General features: G+C 42.4%; 1 protein-coding gene across 4 annotated transcripts in view; it reads right to left on the bottom strand.

Moving 5' to 3' along the window:
• The window catches only part of THRA (thyroid hormone receptor alpha), a 139,719-nt gene that overhangs the window by 104,205 nt on the left and 15,936 nt on the right, over window positions 1–19,578 (bottom strand). The window lies entirely within an intron of this gene.

Below are 19,578 nucleotides of genomic sequence, written 5' to 3'. Positions count from 1 at the left end.
GGTTACTTCAGATTTTAAAAGCCAATTGTGGAAGAGTTGCATCAGCCATTCAGCCTATAGTACCGGGAGTGTGTGATCAACTTCGCAACACAAATCAGTTATTCAGCCTAGCCAATAAACAATAGCAACTGTACAATTTGACTTCTATGTGATTTACAATTGTGTTGTAAGATGCGATTGTTCAGTAAGCAGGCTGCTAATCGTACAACCAATACAGGCCGCAGGAAGTCTACAGCATATCCCTGGGCCTAGTCCTAGCACAAAAGCTCAGTAACCAGGATGTAAAGCTAGAACACTGTACTCATTGGCCAGTATTCAATGCTCCCAATTCACCATTTTTTGGGGCAAATCGGGCTGTTTTCACTCCTTGCGGTGAATCTTTTTCACTGAAAATATGATTCACCCTATTCAATATACACTGTTCGCCGAAAGCGAACAGTGAATGCCGGCCAGTTCTCTGTTTCATGCTCACTGCAATTCGCTGGTGTATTTCAATGGGGTTTGCACTGGTATTCGCCGACAGTGAAGCAGCTCCCTACCCCTGTCCCATACCAGCATTCCTGAGGGGCAGCTTCTGCTGCCTGTGTCCCTGGGAGCTCTCCCCCACAAATTCTGGGGCAGACAGGGAGGCTTACATCTCCCTCCCTGCCTAAAATTCGCCAGCAGGGACAGTGAGCCCCTGCTGCAGTGAATAGGGTGACAGGGAGGGCTGGCAGCGAATGCTGCAGCCCTCCTGAACCCTGCGAATGTGCAGCGAATCCCAAACCGGATTCGCTGCACATGGAGAATAAAAACATTGAATACTCCCCATTATCTTAATCCTAAAATGTGTTACAATTGTCATTTCCTCTGTAATAGTTTCTCTCCTGGAAAAGAGAGACTACAACTTGAATTTAGAAAGCTACAGTACATACTTATTCTGTGTATTACTGCATGTAAAATGTCAACCTAATACTGTAAAATGTCAACCTACCGTACAATCAAAATGTGAACTTGTGATAACAAAATTAATGTCATGATCTACTGTATGCAAATCTATATACCTTTACAGCACTAACACATAAACTAAGGTACAGTACTAAATGGAAAAAACCTGTACTGTATAGCAACATCGCAATATAGATGTTGTATATGTGGAGTCTCTGAGGAGAAAGATAATGTAAATAAGGCAAATAGGCTCATTAATATGCATTACGAAAAGAAGGGACCGTTAATCCAGGAATTATATAAACTCCCATGTGCCAGAAGGACTGAGACAGCTGCTTCCATTACTGGTATATGCAACAACAACCCTGTTTTAAATATATATCAGGTATATATAATATCAGGTTGCTATCTCTGCAATCCATTGTATCATTTGTGTACGTGTCCCTGCAGTGACGGGCAGGGTGGGGGTTTTTGCTACCCGGCAGCAGGTTCCCATCCAGGTCCTGGAAGCCGGGTAAAATCGCAGGACATTGGTCCCGGGATTTTGGCCCAGGAACCTTTCACACCAGTGCTAGTTGCGGGTTGTTCCCGGGCCCAACCCGGGAATTCAGGCTCTTGTGAAAGTGGTGAAAGTGGTATAAGTCATTTGCTGCTGCAGCTACTGCTACAATAAATGCCAGATACATTAGTCAAAATGTCAGTCTGTAGTGTGCCACAACAATTAATACAGCTTTCACACCGGCCACCCGGAAATTACCCGGCATTTTTGAGTGCCTTACCCCAATTCACACCACCCGCAAATTACCGGGTTAAAGCTTTTCAACTCGGAGTGCCAGGATTTAAGACCCGTGTTGATCCTTTCACACCAAAGAAAAACCCAGGTTTGTCAGCAAATTCCTGGGTTGAAAAGCTTTAACCCGGTAATTTGCTTCTGGTGTGAAAGGGGGTTTAGAGGCAACAGAAACATGCAGAGGTGTGTGAGCCTGGTATTGCTACGAGCACTGAGCTGTGGGTTGCACCGCCATTGGCCCAGAGCCTCTTCAGCTGGCTAGCTGAAATTCCTCACACGGATGGACCTGCCCCCTAGGCATATCTTCATGTGTTGCACTTAGGGGGTGTGGCTAATGCCGTTATGGCATTGGAAAAATCCTTCAAATATGATGACTAATCAATGTAGATTATAAAACAAATATAAAGAGATATATAAAGTAACAGCCAACGAGCTCCAAACTGTCCTTTTTTCAAATACAAATTTTAACATTACAGTTATGAGCTGATTGGTTGGTACTTTCTCTCTCTCCACTTTATCACTCTCAAAGGCTTAGTATATCTCTCCATTTTAAAATCTGAATGTTAGAATTTGTGAGAAGAGCTATCTTTTGCATGCCTTTCAATCTCAGTTTATGCTATTACTGTTTGCTCCATTAATTGTAAAGGACAGAGATAATTCTACTTCAATGTGGTATTTATTCCCGATTCTATTCCTAATTCCTGATTTTATTTTAATCTTGATTCCTATTTTTATATCCAACAGCACAAAGAATAATGGGGCAGATGTATTAAGCCTGGTGAAGAGATAAACTGGAGATAAAGTGGAAGGAGATAACGCACCAGCCAATCAGATCCCAACTGTCATATTTCAAACACAGCTGATTGGCTGGTGCGTTAACTCTTCCAAGTTATCTCCACTTTATCTCCAGTTTATCTCTTCTCCAGGCTTAATACATCTGCCCCATTGTCTGAAGAAAGTCAAGAGTAGGGATTCTGGGAGCCGCAATCCAGCAACAGTCGTAGAGCGTCACTCACTGTATCATCATGCTAATCCTCTCACCCACAAAATTCTACAAACCTCTCCTGTTATCTCAGTTTACACAATGCCTCCATCCCCTCACAGCTTCCAACATGTGTCAACATGGGGTACATTTCCGTGTCACACACAGAGCCTCACTGTCCACACTTATTATACAGACTGCCCACACAGATATACCCCACGAGCATGGCCAATCATTTTACAAACATGCAATAAACATGAAATAAAAGTATGAACTGCAAGTAAAAAAAAAAATGAAAACACAGAAGTCTAGTAGTTCTATATTATTTATATTCTACAATTACATGTTCTGTTATAAATGCAATCATTTTAATGTTTTAATATAATTGTGTTTATGTACACACTGAAATGTTCCCAAACTTTGCATGACTTTGTAAGTCAAATCATATCAGACAAAAGTGGGTAAATAGGTCAATCAGCTAGCACTTTTGCACATAAAGAGTAATAGTATCTCCCCTCCCTCCGTGTGGGTGTGGGCCTTGGCACAGTGGCTTCTACACAGAGCTGGCCCACGCTAGGGACGCACGTGGCTGGCTGTCAGATCAACTGGCAGAAGATCAGCGCCCAGGTCACATGACCTGGCACAGGCGCGTGCTCCACCCCATTGACATCACAGATGGAATACCCATCTCATTAACCCATTTAGCACAATAAAATGCTACTGAGAGCAATTACAGGTCATAAAAAGGTATAAGAGTATCACTATGCAAAAATACCACTTCATAATTACAGTAAGAGACAGAATAAGTGTAATTAGCACAGGGTATATTACATAATTGTATTATGTATCTGTGCTATGATTAAAAATACAGTATGTTATATAAAGATTGCTTTAAGAATCCTGATGCCATTTTCAAGAACATTATCGGAAGCAGCAACCAAATAGTCAACTATACATATTTTATGAAGAAGGGAGAGGAATAGCAGGAGAAAAAGGTAAACAATTGCGATACAAAAACATATAAAGTTTTTAGACACTATTCTGAAAACCAGAAATCTGTGGGTAGATGTAGGTTTGTAGGTTAACCCATTGTCTACAGCACTGGAAAAAAAGCTGATTAATTAATTGAATAGCTAATTGAGGGGTCTATTGAGTAAACCTAATTATAACATTCCTTCAGCATAATAACAGAAGAATGTGATACTTAGGAATCATACACACTAGATGATATTGGTCAAAATATCGTTCAGAAAGGGCTTTCTGAACGATATTGTGCACAATATCATCCAGTGTGTACGCTATGCATCGTCATGATGCGCACTCCCATGCATCGTTAACGCCCCCCCCCCCCCCCCCTTGGTGTGCAGCATCGAAAAGTTTGTATGCATTGGTGGGGTCAGCTAGTGTGTACGGCCCTATAAGTTTTCACAGTACAAATCCTGACGAAATCACTGATTTATTTGACTGTTTACTTGTCACTGAATGAAATGCAGCCCCCATAGGATCTAATGGGAGCAGGCACCTAATGATATTTAAATAAAGTAGGGAAGAGAAGTTTACCTTTTTTTTCTTCTTCTTCAAACAAATTGCATTATGTACATAATCAGTACTTCCACTTCAGAACTTTGGTTGTTGTCTCGGATCCTTCTATTTTACTATGGAATCGCATATACTGTACAATGCGATGTGGACAGGATCTTCCGCCCAGGATCGCATTGCAATATGCAATTCTAACGGGCAAATTTAAGTAGGAGCAGAGGCAGGGTTCTGAATGGGCCTGTCTATGCCTACTGCTGAGCCACTCATCTGCTGTTATTACCAGATACCAGCAGATGAGCGAGGGAGTGGACAGGGTTTTCCCTACCATCGTTATTCATACATGCTGGGCTTAATCACCCAGTGTGTATGGACATTAAATGTCGTCTAGTGTGTACACATAATGGAGGTTATTCAGGTTGACTCACAAAGCTGCAAATTTCTTAGATCTGCAGGCTCCCTGGACAGGAAGAGGGCAGGCAGCTGACATCCGCTGACATCAGATGCCTGCCCCACGCACCCAAATCATGGGTGAATTTCCATGGGAACCCCAGTGTTTTCATGGGAACACCCATGAAACGATGGGCGTTCCCATGGGCGCTACAACAGCCCGCCGCCACACTGCTGTGTGCGAGTTACCGGTGAATAATCAATTCGCCATGGCCACTCACACCAAGCGGCTGCACATGCGCATAAAGGTTTATGCACATGTGCAGTCGCAAAACAACGCTCACTGTTGCGAATTCGCAATGGTGAAAATGAACCGGAATGAATTCCAATGTCCCAATTTTCACATTGGCTGTCCAGTCAATCCAATGTGCTGTGAATAGTGCCGGTAGGGAGAGCCTGGAGCTATTCAAATCAGTGCACTGCTAAGTCTGACTAGTAGATTTCTGCTCACACTCCTCCTGAGGTGTGAGCAGAAATCCAAAAAACTAGATCAGAGTTGCAGTGGGGCACTTAAGTCAAGAACGCCTGTTCTCGCAACTAAACACCTCCAAGTACTGGCATTCCCCGACATACCTGCAAGCTGATGTGTATAGCTCTAGGAGCTCTTTCCTGGCACTATTTAAAGTGCACTGAATTGAATTGACCCCTTTGAGGTTAATTTTGTTGCGCCTGTAATGCAGAAAAGATGCATAATTTAAAGGAAAAGACTGTACACTACACCTCTCAGAGTGATGTGTCAGTGTCTCACCCCATATGGGGTATAGATGCTAGGTATGAATGAGATTAAAACGTCCACACAACTCTGCATTGGCAATTTTTGCTTGTGGTTCATTGCAGAGCTTATGCAGTGGGTAAATACACAAAAGTCACGGTCCGGAAACAGGTATATGGTCAGCAATGATACATGCCCGAAGTGTAGACTAAAATTGAGTGAGAGCTGCAGCTTAAGAAAGAGGGCTGGATAAAGGGCCAGATTAAGACCTGCTCGTTAGGCTGTGTATATCCGCAAAACTCTGTGACGATGCGAGCGCACATCTGCTCCCATGCGGCTTCACAGAGGAAAAATTATTCAACAGCTGCTCCCCATTGAATGAGTTTTCCTCTCTTCACAGATAACTATAAGCCTGGACTTTATACAATACCATTTCCATCGGCACGCCCATGAAACGCTGGGTGGACACCAGCGACCACCTCCTGGCTCATTTTGTGAATGCCCCGGCGAGTGAAAAACTTGCCAAAGTTGTTTGCTCCGGGGATGGGCATGAGTGACTATGCGCATACACAGACCCTCACCATTGAGGATGGGGCCAAATCTGGACCTGTGCAAGGTCTGAATCAGCCCCAAAGTGACATGCTGAAATTGAATATTAGGAGGGGCAAGAGATCTGTTTCCACTAGTGGCAGGTTAAGGAAATGGAGATGTTTTCTTGCAGCCTTGCCACCCATTCGCACGTAGGGGTATGCGAATGGATGTTACACAGTAACATCCATTCGCAGGCCAGGGGGGACCTCCCACATCTTTCGATGGTCACGGACCATCGAAAGATGTGGAAGGTGCACACATATAAAAGTCACTTTCAAGTCACCTACATATGCGTGCACACTGGAAAGGAAATGGGCGGGCAGCTGACATCCGGTGATGTCAGGTGCCCGCCACCTGCACCCATGTCATGGCATCATTAGCATGAGAAAGCCCAGATTTCTTATGGGAACACCCCTTCAAACGCTGGGTGCTCCCATATGCTAATTGAACCGCCCCATGCCCCTCGCACGCTGTCTTGTCGCACCCAGCGAACAGTCAGAAATGCGCATGTGCGCAGAACAAAAACATCAGTCCCCGTGCGAACGCAGCTCTACTCTAAAGATGTTTTTTTATAGGTAAAATGAGACACTAGGGGGTAAAATTTACTAAAGCTTCCATAAATGAAGAGGTGATGTTGCCCATAGCAACCAATCACATCCTGTATATTATTTCTCTATTGCATCCTAGAAAGTTATAGGCAGAATCTGGCTGGTTGCTACGGGCACTTGTTCTAACAGCCACAATAATTCTTAATGGGCACCCAAGCCACGTATATTGGCTAAACCTATCTAAACTCCTGGTTGGGGTGTCCAAACAGCAATTTGTGACCAGGAGGTCGTTCTGGTTTACTCGCAATGCTGTGGAATTTGCAGCTTTGCAAGTCAACAAAACGCCACCTGCCACATGCACGAAGGCATGCCGATTTCACCCACATGCATGCGAATGGATGTTTTGCATAATCATCCATTCCCAGCTTGCGTGCGGGGAGGAAATATTTTGATGGTCGCCAATCATCAAATGATTTCTAAGGTATACACACTGCTCCGTGCAAACGGGCCTGTGACACGTCTGCTTGCACAGATGACCTGCATATGCGCATAAGCAAATGTGAGAAGTCCATCACCATCGCTGAGTATGAATTAGAATGACCCCCCTAATCTACAGAGTTCTCACACATTTTTGCTAATCACCTCAGGGGACTGTGAGCAGAAGTGTTGACCTTCTGCGAGTAATAGGAGAAGAAATAGGTAGGGTTATATAAAACAATAGGAGATACAGGGTGAGGTTATATGGCATAAGGTACTGTAATATAAGAAGTTGTGGGGATAAGTTATATGAAGCGGCTAGATAAAATAATAGAAAGTGCTATATGGTGATAATGCTGTAATAGGAAGTGTTATATGAAGTAATAGGAAGAAATGGAGAGGTTACATTGGGTAATAGGAAGTGTTATAACGAGCGGTTACATGTAGTAATAGGAAGTGTTACATTATTTATTTCTTATTACGTTATTTATATAGCGCACACATATTTTGCAGAGCTTTTACAGAGACTAGTTGAACATTCACATCGGTATATTTTTGGATTGTGGGAGGAAACCGGAGCAACTGGGGTAAACCAAGTATGCATAGGGAGAATATACAAACTCTGCACAGCTAGGCCCATGGTGGGAATCAAACCCATGACCTCAGTGCTGCCCTATAAATATATGTTATATGTAGAGATTACATGCAGAAAATAGGAAGTGTTTTATGTAGAGGTTACATGCAGTAATAGGAAGTGTTACATGTAGAGGTTGCATGCAGTAACAGGAAGTGCTATATGTAGAGGTGACATGCAGTAACAGGAAGTGTAGTATGTAGAGATTACATGCAGAAAATAGGAAGTGTTATATGTAGAGGTTACATGCAGTAATAGGAAGTGTTACATGTAGAGGTTGCATGCAGTAACAGGAAGTGTTATATGTAGAGGTTACATGCAGTCACAGGAAGTGTAGTATGTAGAGATTACATGCAGAAAATAGGAAGTGTTATATGTAGAGGTTGCATGCAGTAACAGGAAGTGTTATATGTAGAGGTTACATGCAGTAACAGGAAGTGTTATATGTAGAGGTGACATGCAGTAAGAGGAAGTGTAGTATGTAGAGGTTACATGCAGTAACAGGAAGTGTAGTATGTAGAGATTACATGCAGAAAATAGGAAGTGTTATATGTAGAGGTTGCATGCAGTAACAGGAAGTGTTATATGTAGAGGTTACATGCAGTAACAGGAAGTGTTATATGTAGAGGTGACATGCAGTAAGAGGAAGTGTAGTATGTAGAGGTTTACATGCAGTAACAGGAAGTGTTATATGTAGAGGTGACATGTAGTAATAGGAAGTGTTATATGTAGCGGTTACATGCAGTAACAGGAAGTGTTATATGTAGAGGTGACATGTAGTAATAGGAAGTGTTGTATGTGGAGGTGAGATGCAGTAATAGGAAGTGTAGTATGTAGAGGTTACATGCAGTAACAGGAAGTGTTATATGTAGAGGTGACATGTAGTAATAGGAAGTGTAATATGTAGAGGTTACATGCAATAACAGGAAGTGTAGTATGTAGAGGGTACATGCAGTAATAGGAAGTATTATATGTAGAGGTTACATGCAGTAACAAGAAGTGTTATATGTAGAGGTGACATGTAGTCATAGGAAGTGTTATATGTAGAGGTTACATGCAGTAACAGGAAGTGTTATATGTAGAGGTGACATGCAGTAATAGGAAGTGTTATATGTAGAGGTTACATGCAGTAATAGGAAGTGTTGTATGTAGAGGTTACATGCAGTAATAGGAAGTATTATATGTAGAGGTTACATGCAGTAACAAGAAGTGTTATATGTAGAGGTGACATGTAGTCATAGGAAGTGTTATATGTAGAGGTTACATGCAGTAACAGGAAGTGTTATATGTAGAGGTGACATGCAGTAATAGGACGTGTAGTATGTAGAGGTTACATGCAGTAACAGGAAGTGTTATATGTAGAGGTGACATGTAGTCATAGGAAGTGTAGTATGTAGAGGTTACATGCAGTAACAGGAAGTTTTATATGTAGAGGTTACATGCAGTAACAGGAAGTGTAGTATGTAGAGGTTAGAGTGCCTGTATGGCGGCTGTACATGGATGAACTCAGGGGTACAAATGTATTTAAGCTGTAACAAGAGATAAAGTGGAGAGTGATAAAGGAACAGCCATTCAGCTCCTTTAGTTTTTGGACTCACTGCATTACATCCGGCCCTTCATGTCAGATACAGTATTGCATAAATAGCAGAATGTATTGCTACATTGTAGGAATGGCTGTGCAAATAAATAAATAAATACATAAATTAATAACTAAATTCAAAAATAAAGTTTTTACAACTGACTTCCAAAGGGAACAAGTTTAGCGGTAATTATTATAATGCTTGAAGAAGGATTGTAATCATATTTATGAACAAAAACAAATAACATTATGCTTATGACCTACAAGGAAAGAAACAAAAAGGGACCATACCAGACATTAAAAATATAAATAAAAACAGTCCCTTTTTTGTCTGCAAACTAAGGAATCGATTGTGGATTCCAGACAGTTTCTGGGTGTCCAAATTAACCCAGGATTTTTGGCACCAAATCCGAAGTATTAATAGGATTCTTGCGGTCACAAAGTCAGCGACTCACAGTGACTGTCTACAGTTTTAGTGAGTGGCACAGTTCCGGATGCAGCGTGTGTGAGTGACATGTTGCATTGTTCTCATGGACTTCAGCAGGAGGGAAAGGAGAGATGTGCTTAATAGTAGTCTGCTGTAGACAATATTAGTAAGGTGAGGGGACTGACAGAGAGTTAAGTTGCATACACATTAGATCAGATTTTAAACGATATGAACAATAACGAACAGTCAGAACATTTTCATGTTTATTGCCTAGTGCAAAGGTAGCCAACTCCAGTCCTCGAAAGCTACCAACAGGCCATGTTTTCCAGATCACCTAGCTGATGGACAGGTGTATTCATTCATTCATTAACAGATTTCAAAAGATTCACAGGCGAAACTAATTACTTCACTTGTGCTTTTGGAGGAGAACTGAAAAACTTTAACTGTTGGTAGCTTTCGAGCACTGGAGTTGGTTACCCCTGGCCTAGTGTGAATGCACTATATTACAGGGTTGCCTACCTGACCCTCTCCTTCAGGGATAAGATGCTCTGTTCCTGGACTTCCCTGGTAATGTATGATTGCCAACACCTGTGGTGAAACACCTTTCTTATTAATTACCTAGCTCACCACAGGTGATGGCAATCATACATTATCATAAATGATGCACAATCACGTGAGTTGTTAGTGTCATACTCTGTATATGCAACTCAAGCTGAGGATATCATCAATGACAGCATACTACTGGAATGTGGCCACTGACGATATCATTTGTAAAATTGCTCAGTGTGTACACACTATGGGCTGATGTGTGAATTCGATATCTGATCGATTATCGAATGCCTATGCATGCGCAACAATCATAGCACAAATGCGTGAGCAATAATAGCGTCAGAAATTACGAAATTATCTAATCGCAATCCCTTCGCAATTCGACAGACAGGAAGTCAGCTTTGAGGGTTGTAACCTGCCATTTTCTGGGAGTGTCTTAAAAAAAAGCAGGCATGTTCTAGCATTTTAAAGGAGGGTGTGTGACGTTAGCGCTGGCCTCGATCAGCCTGTCTCTGTCGCAGAGTTGTGGAAAGGTCAGACTTACGCAAATTTCCATAGACTGGGAAAATCATTTGATATTGAATTGTGTATGGATGTGCAACAGGATACCGGATTAAGATTTTTTTGCAATTCACTCCCAGATTTACACTGTGCGAGTGTACACTCTGTTTGGGTGGTGCTAACCACTCGCAGTCATCTGCAACTTTGCAGATGAGCAATCAGGTCTGAATCAGGCCCACTACTGTTTCTCCAGGAGTTAAAGGAAAATTGTTGATGACATTGCATCATTTACAACAGGCATGTCCAACGTTGGCCCTCCAGATGTTTTGAAACTACACATCCCAGCATGCTTTGCAATAGTTTTAGCATTCTCTAATAACAAAACTGTGGCAAAACATGCTGGGATGTGTAGTTTTACAACATCTGGAGGGCCAACGTTGGACATGCCTGATTTACAATTTCATCAAATGTGTATTCAGCTTTATAGTGGAGTGTGGGGGTCCTGGGGACAAATATATTTGTATTTTTTGGTTGCAAGATTGCAGTAGCACTTTCGGAAAAATGACTCATCAGGACAAGAGTCTAGAACTCAAGTCTGGAGTTGTAAAAATAAAAATAAGATGAGGCAGCCTTTTGCATTGCCCTGCCCTTGTATTTAAAAGAAATCAAAGAAAAAAACAGCTTGCTACAAAATATTTGTATTCATTTTGTGGTTGTGATGCACTGTCTGAGTGTCAAATTACTAAATAAAATGTACAAAATAAAATATAATATTGGGGGCCAGATGCACTAAGCTTCAAAAGTGATAAAATGGAGAGTGATAAACAACCAACCAATCAGCTTGACATTTTTCAAACACAGTCCTTGACATGCAGGGCTGCCATCAGAAATTGTGTGGCCCAGGACTGACAAAATAGGAAGCCCCCAGGCCCCCCCCACTGCCCAGCAATGCAAATACTTTTATATGCCCACTGCCCAGCAATGTATATTTTGTTCTATGCCCACTGCCCACCAAAATGTATATATTTGTATGCCCACTGCCACCAATGTATATTTATTTAAACACCACTGCCCACCAATGTTTATTAATAATAGGCGGTAACATATACATTGCTGGCCTGCGCCAGTAATCTATACGTTACCACCTATTATTTATAAACATTGGTGGGCAGTGGTGTTTAAATAAATATACATTGGTAGAAACGGGCATATAAATCTATAACTATTGGTGGGCATTGGGCATATAAACATTAGTGGGCATATAAAAATATATACATTGGTGGGCAGTGGGCATAGAAAATATATACATTGGTGGGCAGTGGATATATAAAAATATATGCATTGGTGGGCAGTGGATATCTAAAAATATATAAACATTGGTGGGCAGTTGGCATATAAATACAGCACTCGATGTAAAGTATGATTTTAAGGTTTGCTACCTTTTCAGTCATCTCTTGCCATGTCCATGCAAGGGCAGGAAGGGCAGGCCGAGGCGGCTGGGCTGTACTGTGCTGGCTGACACACACTATGCAGCTCCTCTCTCCAGTCCAGGCTGAATCACACCGCGTGGTGGGGGGCATCTTGTGTGGAGGCTCAGAGTCCCGGCTTACTGTGTGCCATATTGAACTCGGAGCCGGGCGGGCTCACTGCAGGCTGCACATCACCGCTGGACGTGGGAGTGGGTGCGGCCGGCCGCCGCCTTAGTGCGGCAGTGTAGAACTCAAGTGAAGTTGCGTGAGTGCTGGTGGTAGAGATGCCCGGGCCCTACCCTCTGTCAGAGCGGCGGGGCCCGCAGACCCCCCCTGTCGGTGGCCATGTTGACATGACAGGTAGGAGCTGATTGGCTGGTTGTTTATCACGTTTATCCATTTCGTCACTTTTGAAGCTTAGTACATCTGGCCCTATAATATGTCTGCGCTATATAAGAAACTGGTAATAAATAAATAAATAAATATCTACATATGTACAGTCTGCATATAATGATATTAAAAGTCTGCCTAAAGAAAATTAAAATACACAAAAAACTTTCTTCTTGCAGACTTAATTCAAAGTGTGGCATTAAAATAATTGTACTGTTGTCTGGTACTTAATAGCAGCAAATAGATATAAAAATATAAGACTTACTGTATATACTCGAGTATAAGTCGACCCGAATATAAGCCGAGGCACTTAATTTTACAACAAAAAACTGGGAAAACTTATTGACTCAAGTGGGACCATCACTCGAGTATAAGCCGAGAGGGGGCTTTTTCCAGCATAAAAAATGTTCTGAAAAAGTAGGCTTATACTCGAGTATATATGGTAAACTGATCCCCCGGGTTCAGCACTGTTACTGTACCCCCTGTCTTTTTTAAATAAAGGTAATGTAAACTTTATTATTGCATTCCAAAGTGCCAATTGGAAATGATATTGTGGCGCACAAAAAGCCTAACTCTGTGTGTTACTCATTAAAAAAAAAAAAAAAAAAAGTGTAATGCTGGATACATACTAGGCTATGTTTGTACCCAGCAAGGTCGTGGTAGACAGGACCCAGCAGGGGGAGCCATCATCGACCAGTGCGTAAACACTTTCTGATGCTGGCAGCGACAGAGCGAACATAGAGCAAACAAACTGTACGATATAAACATTTTGTAGTTCCGACCTGTCAAAATATCGTCTAGTGTGTACCCAGCTTTAGAATTCTGTTTGTTTCCTCTTTTGACAGCTGTTGATTATCAAACAGCAAAATGCTAAATCAAAACTTAGGGGGAAATGTAATAGGATAAGAGATTCAGAAAGTGAGAGATTTGGTAAGAAATCTCCAGGTTTTTTTTAAAGCGGCAATCATTTGCACAGCGAAACCAGTTTGATTTTGCTGTGTAAATGATTACTGCTTTAAAAAAACGAGATTTCTAACCAAATCTCTCACTTTCTGAATCTGTCATGCTATTATTACATTTCCCCCTAAGTGTTATTTTAAAAACCTTAGGCAGTTCTACAAAAGGTTTGCATACACATTTAACTGGCAAACCCATACACACTAGTCAATTTTGAGCTTAAAGTAGCCCGTTTTGAGCTACTTTGAGCTAGTGTGTATGGGCGTACGGTGAGCCCTGATGCGCGGTCCTGCATCATTGCCAGCCACCGCAAGAGATTTAACGGCCAGCGGTTTTCATTACAACATTCGGCATACACACTGAGCAAAAAGCCCAGTGTGTATTCACCAAAAGAGGCCATAGTCATACCAAGTTCAAGTCAAATGAACTGACAAAGAAGCAAAAAACACCCTATTATATAAGGCCGGAATAGTGTTCTAGAGGGCGGGGTGCTTGTAGCATGACTTAAGGTGAGTACACACGGGTGCAATTTCATGTAAAATCGCTGGGAATATGGTCGCTGAGCGACCATATTCCCAGTGATTTGGAGCGCAGCTGGCGATAAATCGCCAGCTGCGCGCTCCCGTGTGCACTGCCTAATGGTCGCTTTTCGCAGGAGCATGCTCCTGCGACCAGCGGCTTTCCCCGGCGATCGCTGTGCCGGGAGGTCAGCGCGGGGGAGATCAGCGTTGATCTCCCCAGCCCCGTGCCGCTGCTCCCTCCCTCCTCCCATCAAAGTGACAGCAGCAGCATCTGCTGCTGCTGCGCTCCCCTTCCGCCCCGTAGCAGTGTCTCCTTTTCATCGCTGATGAAAAGGAGACACTGAGCAATATGATTGCTGGGGATATATTGCTAGCAATATATCCCCAGCAATCATATTACCCCGTGTGTACACAGCATTAAAGGAAAACGTTTTGCTGATATTGAAGAGGTGTAACAAAAAAACGGCAAAATAAATGATGAGTTAAGAAATGTTTTGAGCAATGGAAAAAAAAAACATTTGGACAAATGTATTGATACAAGTGAAGCACTTTGAAGGTGACTGAAATTTAAATTTGTACAAATACGTACTGTATTGTTGCAGCCAGATCGGTATAATAGGGGGCATGGCCACAACATGAGTGGGCGGTATGGGTTATGTGCATGGCCACAACATAGGTGGGCGGTATGGGTTGTGTACCCATCATTGTAGCCATGCCTCTGCTTTTCAATGCTCTATTTGATTTTGTTAATCCCAATCTGAAATGAATCCAAGGATTGTAGCCCGGCAATCCCAAAATTCCAGGATTTATAAATATTTTTGGGACTGGAAAACCTATTTATAACTAAATGGTAGGAGCTCAGTGTCAGGGTGCCAAGTGGAAAATAAATGATCAGCACATACTTACTTACCTACCTTCTTACCTACCTTCCCTGAAGATATGGGAGAATCCTGACTGATAACAAAATATAGGGCCAAATGTAATGGTTTGTGGGAATTAGAAAGTGAGAGATTTTGGAAGAGTTTTCCCATTTTGTTTAAAGCAGCAATCAATTACATGGCAACATTTTTCCAGTGCAAATGATTGCCAATTAAAAAAAATATGGGAAAACCCTCTCATATTCTCTCATTTTCTGATTCTCATACTCTATTACATTTGGCCCATAGGGGCCATTTGTGAATGCTCCACCCGAAACTAAATTATCATGGGGGATTATAATTTTTAAGAGAAATAAGCCTGCTGGTAGGAAGTATGCGTATTACATACTAAAAATCAGAACTGGGCAAGAAGTCAGGTGTACAATGTGCTTTTAACAAATGGCCACTGGTGACAATTTTTTGATGTGCTGTCAATAGATCTCGATAATTCTATGTGTGTGTGTATTAACTTTAAAATGTGTATGGATCGAAGTCTGACTGTGGTACAGAAATAGTTAAAGTGTAAATTAAAATGGTCTGTCTAAAACACACACATCCTCCTAATGCAGTTCTTTTGTTGGTATGGCAGCTGAGATAAGTTAGATGGAGCTAACATTTCTTTATCTACATGTCTTGCTATCTACAGTCAGAACCCTAAGAAGATTGAATGCTAATAATTGCATCATATTTAAAGTAAAAAAAAAAAATCAACTTTTTGATTATACAAATTATACATTATACAATATTGTATAATGTAGATTATACAAAATGCAAATGTGCAGTACATTATATCTGCTATGCAGTAAAATTGCTTGCTTTAGGTTGCCAAACTACACGTCCCATGATGCTCAGCAGCATGACATTGAAAGGCTGTCCAAGTCTGCCTCTTAAAGTGCACTTGTCACCTATATTCTCTGTCAGATGAACAATGATTTTGCCCTATCAATTTACTAGAATATAAGACCCATGATGCAAGTATTTATTGGCTGAATCATTATGTCATGGGTACACAGTCGCTACCATACATTATCACCTCAGTTCTCTCTGTCTTATTGACAGACTCAGGTAAGAGTAAACCCGTGAACATCTTATTTTAACAATCCCCACACTCATAAAAAAGATATCTAAAATCAGGCCTCATCTCTATCATTGGCCCTGCTACAAGAGTTTAATGACAGAGTTAAACTCAGAAAGCTATATTTATTATTGGCTTTCTGGAAGTGAGCCTGCAGCATTCATTCTCCTCACATCCCTGTGTAGGTCACATTGAGCTGTGGTTCCTAGCCAAATTATTGAAAACCCAGCACTAGCATTCTCAGGGGTCCGGGACAAACACTCATGAATACCATTCTGTCCTCTGCATGTGCTTTTTTTTCTTTATTATTATTATTATTATTATTTTACAAGAACACATTTTCGTTTCATTCCCAGAAGTGCATAGTCCCTGACACACATTTTAATTCCCCCTCTAAAACTAAGCAGCTTTCCTCCCTCTCACTCTTTTCTCTTTGTCAGACACAGAAAGTAAAAATGTAAGTCCTGTTCAAACAAGAAAAATCAGGGGTGTGTCAGTAGTGCTCTGGGGTATCCCCTATTGTACAAGCACCCCTTCTCTGTCTAACTTCTTACAATCCCTACTTTGTCCTTGCTTTTTATATACAGGCTGCAAACCACAAGACAAACTCAACAAAGTTTTCAACTCAGAAGAAAAGACTAAGAGGCCACAGTACAGCAACACGGCCCTCCTACTTCATAGGCTAGCACACAACACAAGGCCCACTCTCCTCCTCCTGCTGTCTGCATGGGATATTATGAAATCTTACATCAGACCTTGTAAGCCACGCGTGAGAGCGTGGGAACCCAGCCCAGTCCGTCCTGGCCCCTCGCCTTCCCTGCGGTCAGCCAAAATCCCACATGTCTCTCAGGCCAAGCCTTCCTCTCAGCCCTATTTTGCAGACAGGAGCCTCGGCAACCAAGCAGTTATTTTTAATGTCTTCTCCTTGTGCTGCCATGAAGTACAGAATACAAACAACTATGCAATGTAGTACTGCTCTGTTCCCTATGTGAGTGAAAGTGATTAATCACGTGTCTCTTGTTTTAGACATATGTGGCATTGTGTAGATTTACAACCTAATGCTGTCAGGTAGACAACAGGTAAAATAGCAGTAATTACATTGTGCTAGATGCATCACTACAACGCATTTCGATTTAACTCTTATTTTCTAAAACACCTCTTGCTGTCCTGCTGCCAGTATTCCACACAGCAATGCCTATATTACAGAAACTGTGTGTGACCTCCCCTCTAACATTTGTTTTATGTAAAACTCACATTACTACTGACAGCACACTCTATGTCACAGCAAGTCTCTAGTTAAAGTCTATTGTAAACAAAAAAAAAACAAAGGTACTTGTTTCCTATCTGGGCGCCCGTCGTGGTGATCGCGGGTACATTTATGTCTGGCCGCGACGTGACCGACGCGATGCCCGCGATTTCCCATTGAAACCCATGTTAAACATGGAAATCGCGTCGGTCGCGTCGCGGCCGGCCATAAATGTACCCGCGATCACCACGACGCAATGCACCCGATTTCCCATAGGAATCAATGTTAAATGGCCCGACCGACGCGATTTTACTGTTAAATGCCTCAATGGACACGATGTGGCCATAGGAATCAATGTTAAATGGGCTACAGAGCCCAAATAGGCACAATTAACCCTTAAATGTCCCCCCAAATTTTTAACGCCACCCCGCCATCAACGTGAACCCGAAGCGTGGCGAGCGCAGCGAGCCCGCGAGGGGCGGCGGTACGCGTCCTCCGACCTTTTCATGCCCTACTATCCACTAGGGCGTGGAGTGAGAATAGAATAGTGTGGCGAGCGCAGCGAGCCACCGAGCCCAAAGCGTGGCGAGCGCAGCGAGCCCCGCGAGGGGACGCGGATACCTTCACAGGTAAACGCGTCCCCTCGCGGGCTTCACAGGTGTCCGTGGCCACGCGGACACCTGTGAAGTCCGCGAAGGGACGCGTTTACCTGTGAAGGTATCCGCGTCCCCTCGCGGGGCTCGCTGCGCTCGCCACGCTTCGGGCTCGGTGGCTTGCTGCGCTCGCCACACTATTCTATTCTCACTCCACGCCCTAGTGGATAGTAGGGCATGAAAAGGTCGGAGGATGCGTACCGCCGCCCCTCGCAGGCTCGCTGCGCTCGCCACGCTTCGGGTTCACGTTGATGGCGGGGTGGCGTCAACTACTTTTGGGGGGACATTTTTATGTTCAGGGGTGTTTTTGCCCCATTTCCCATTGTTCCCTATGATAATTTGGGGAAATTGATCCATTTAACATTGTTTCCTATGGTAAATCGCGGTCATCGCGGGTAAATTGAGGCATTTAACATTGTTCTCTATGGGAAAATCGCGGGCATCGCGTCTGGCACATCGCACCCGATTTTTTATCGGCCGCGATGCCCGCGATGGCCCCGATTTTACCCCCGATGCCCGCGATTAAAATCGTGGGCGCCCAGATAGGAAACAAGTACCAAAAACAAATTAACAAAAACTATTTTATTTAACTTCTTAATTTTGTCCTTTCACCATTTAGTGCTGCATAATGTTTATACATGCAGGGGGAAATATGCATATTTATGAGGATATTTGTTTAGAAACACAAATCTTAATGAAACACCATCCTAGACACTACTTAAACCATGTTATGACTTTGCACAAAAGCTGACACTTGGATACTTGGGTAGTGGCTCTTATTCAGGCGGGAGTTTACCGTAAACAATAGACAAGGACAACATGTAACAGTGGAACGCCCAGTCTGTATGCTCTCAGCACATCAGAAAACTCCATTCCAAGCAATATTAAGCTCTTGTCAATAAACTGCATTACCTCTAAACTCTCAGTACTGAACTACCGATATTAAAGATGTGAAAATGCTGCAATAAAAGAAATACAAACTCACACTACCTTAGTGCATAATATAAAGAGTATTACAATATTTACTATAGCAGGGCCAGATTCTCTAAGATTCAAAAGTGATAAAATGGAGAGTGATAAACAACCAACCAATCAGCTCCTGCCTGACATTTTTCAAACACAGCCTGTGACATGGCAGGTAGGAGCTGATTGGCTGGCTATTTATCACTCTCCATTTTATCACTTTTGAAGCTTAGAGAATCTGGCCCTGCTATAGTAAGTAAGTCACTGCACACTGCTAAATATTATGGCCAACAAAACATGCTTTATATTTATCTATATATGATTTCAAGTTACAGCTAAAACAGAGAATTATTGTAGTGTGTGTGTGTGTGAACTGTGCAATCTACAATTTCTTGAAAGTCAGAATTCAGAACTTGCTAAATATATACAGTATTGCAACATTTCTCGAAAGGAGTCTACACACTTGGAGCTGTTGCTGAGTAATCTGAGCAATGTAGATCGCTTAGGATCATTCAGCATGATCGCTCAGCACTCAGCAATGTGTGCTGAGTGATCTGTCAGGGCCAGTGTTCACCAGTGAGAACACTGGCCCTGACCGGCAAGTAACTAGATTTATCCAGCATGCTGTATCTTAATCGTCCATAGCGATGCACGATAAAGCTATGGCCTGTACACACGGAGCGA

Source organism: Crinia signifera, chromosome 6 (genome assembly GCF_055691185.1).
Source record: "Crinia signifera chromosome 6, ASM5569118v1, whole genome shotgun sequence".
Taxonomy (NCBI): domain Eukaryota; kingdom Metazoa; phylum Chordata; class Amphibia; order Anura; family Myobatrachidae; genus Crinia; species Crinia signifera.
This window is presented reverse-complemented; position numbering and strand designations above follow the sequence as displayed.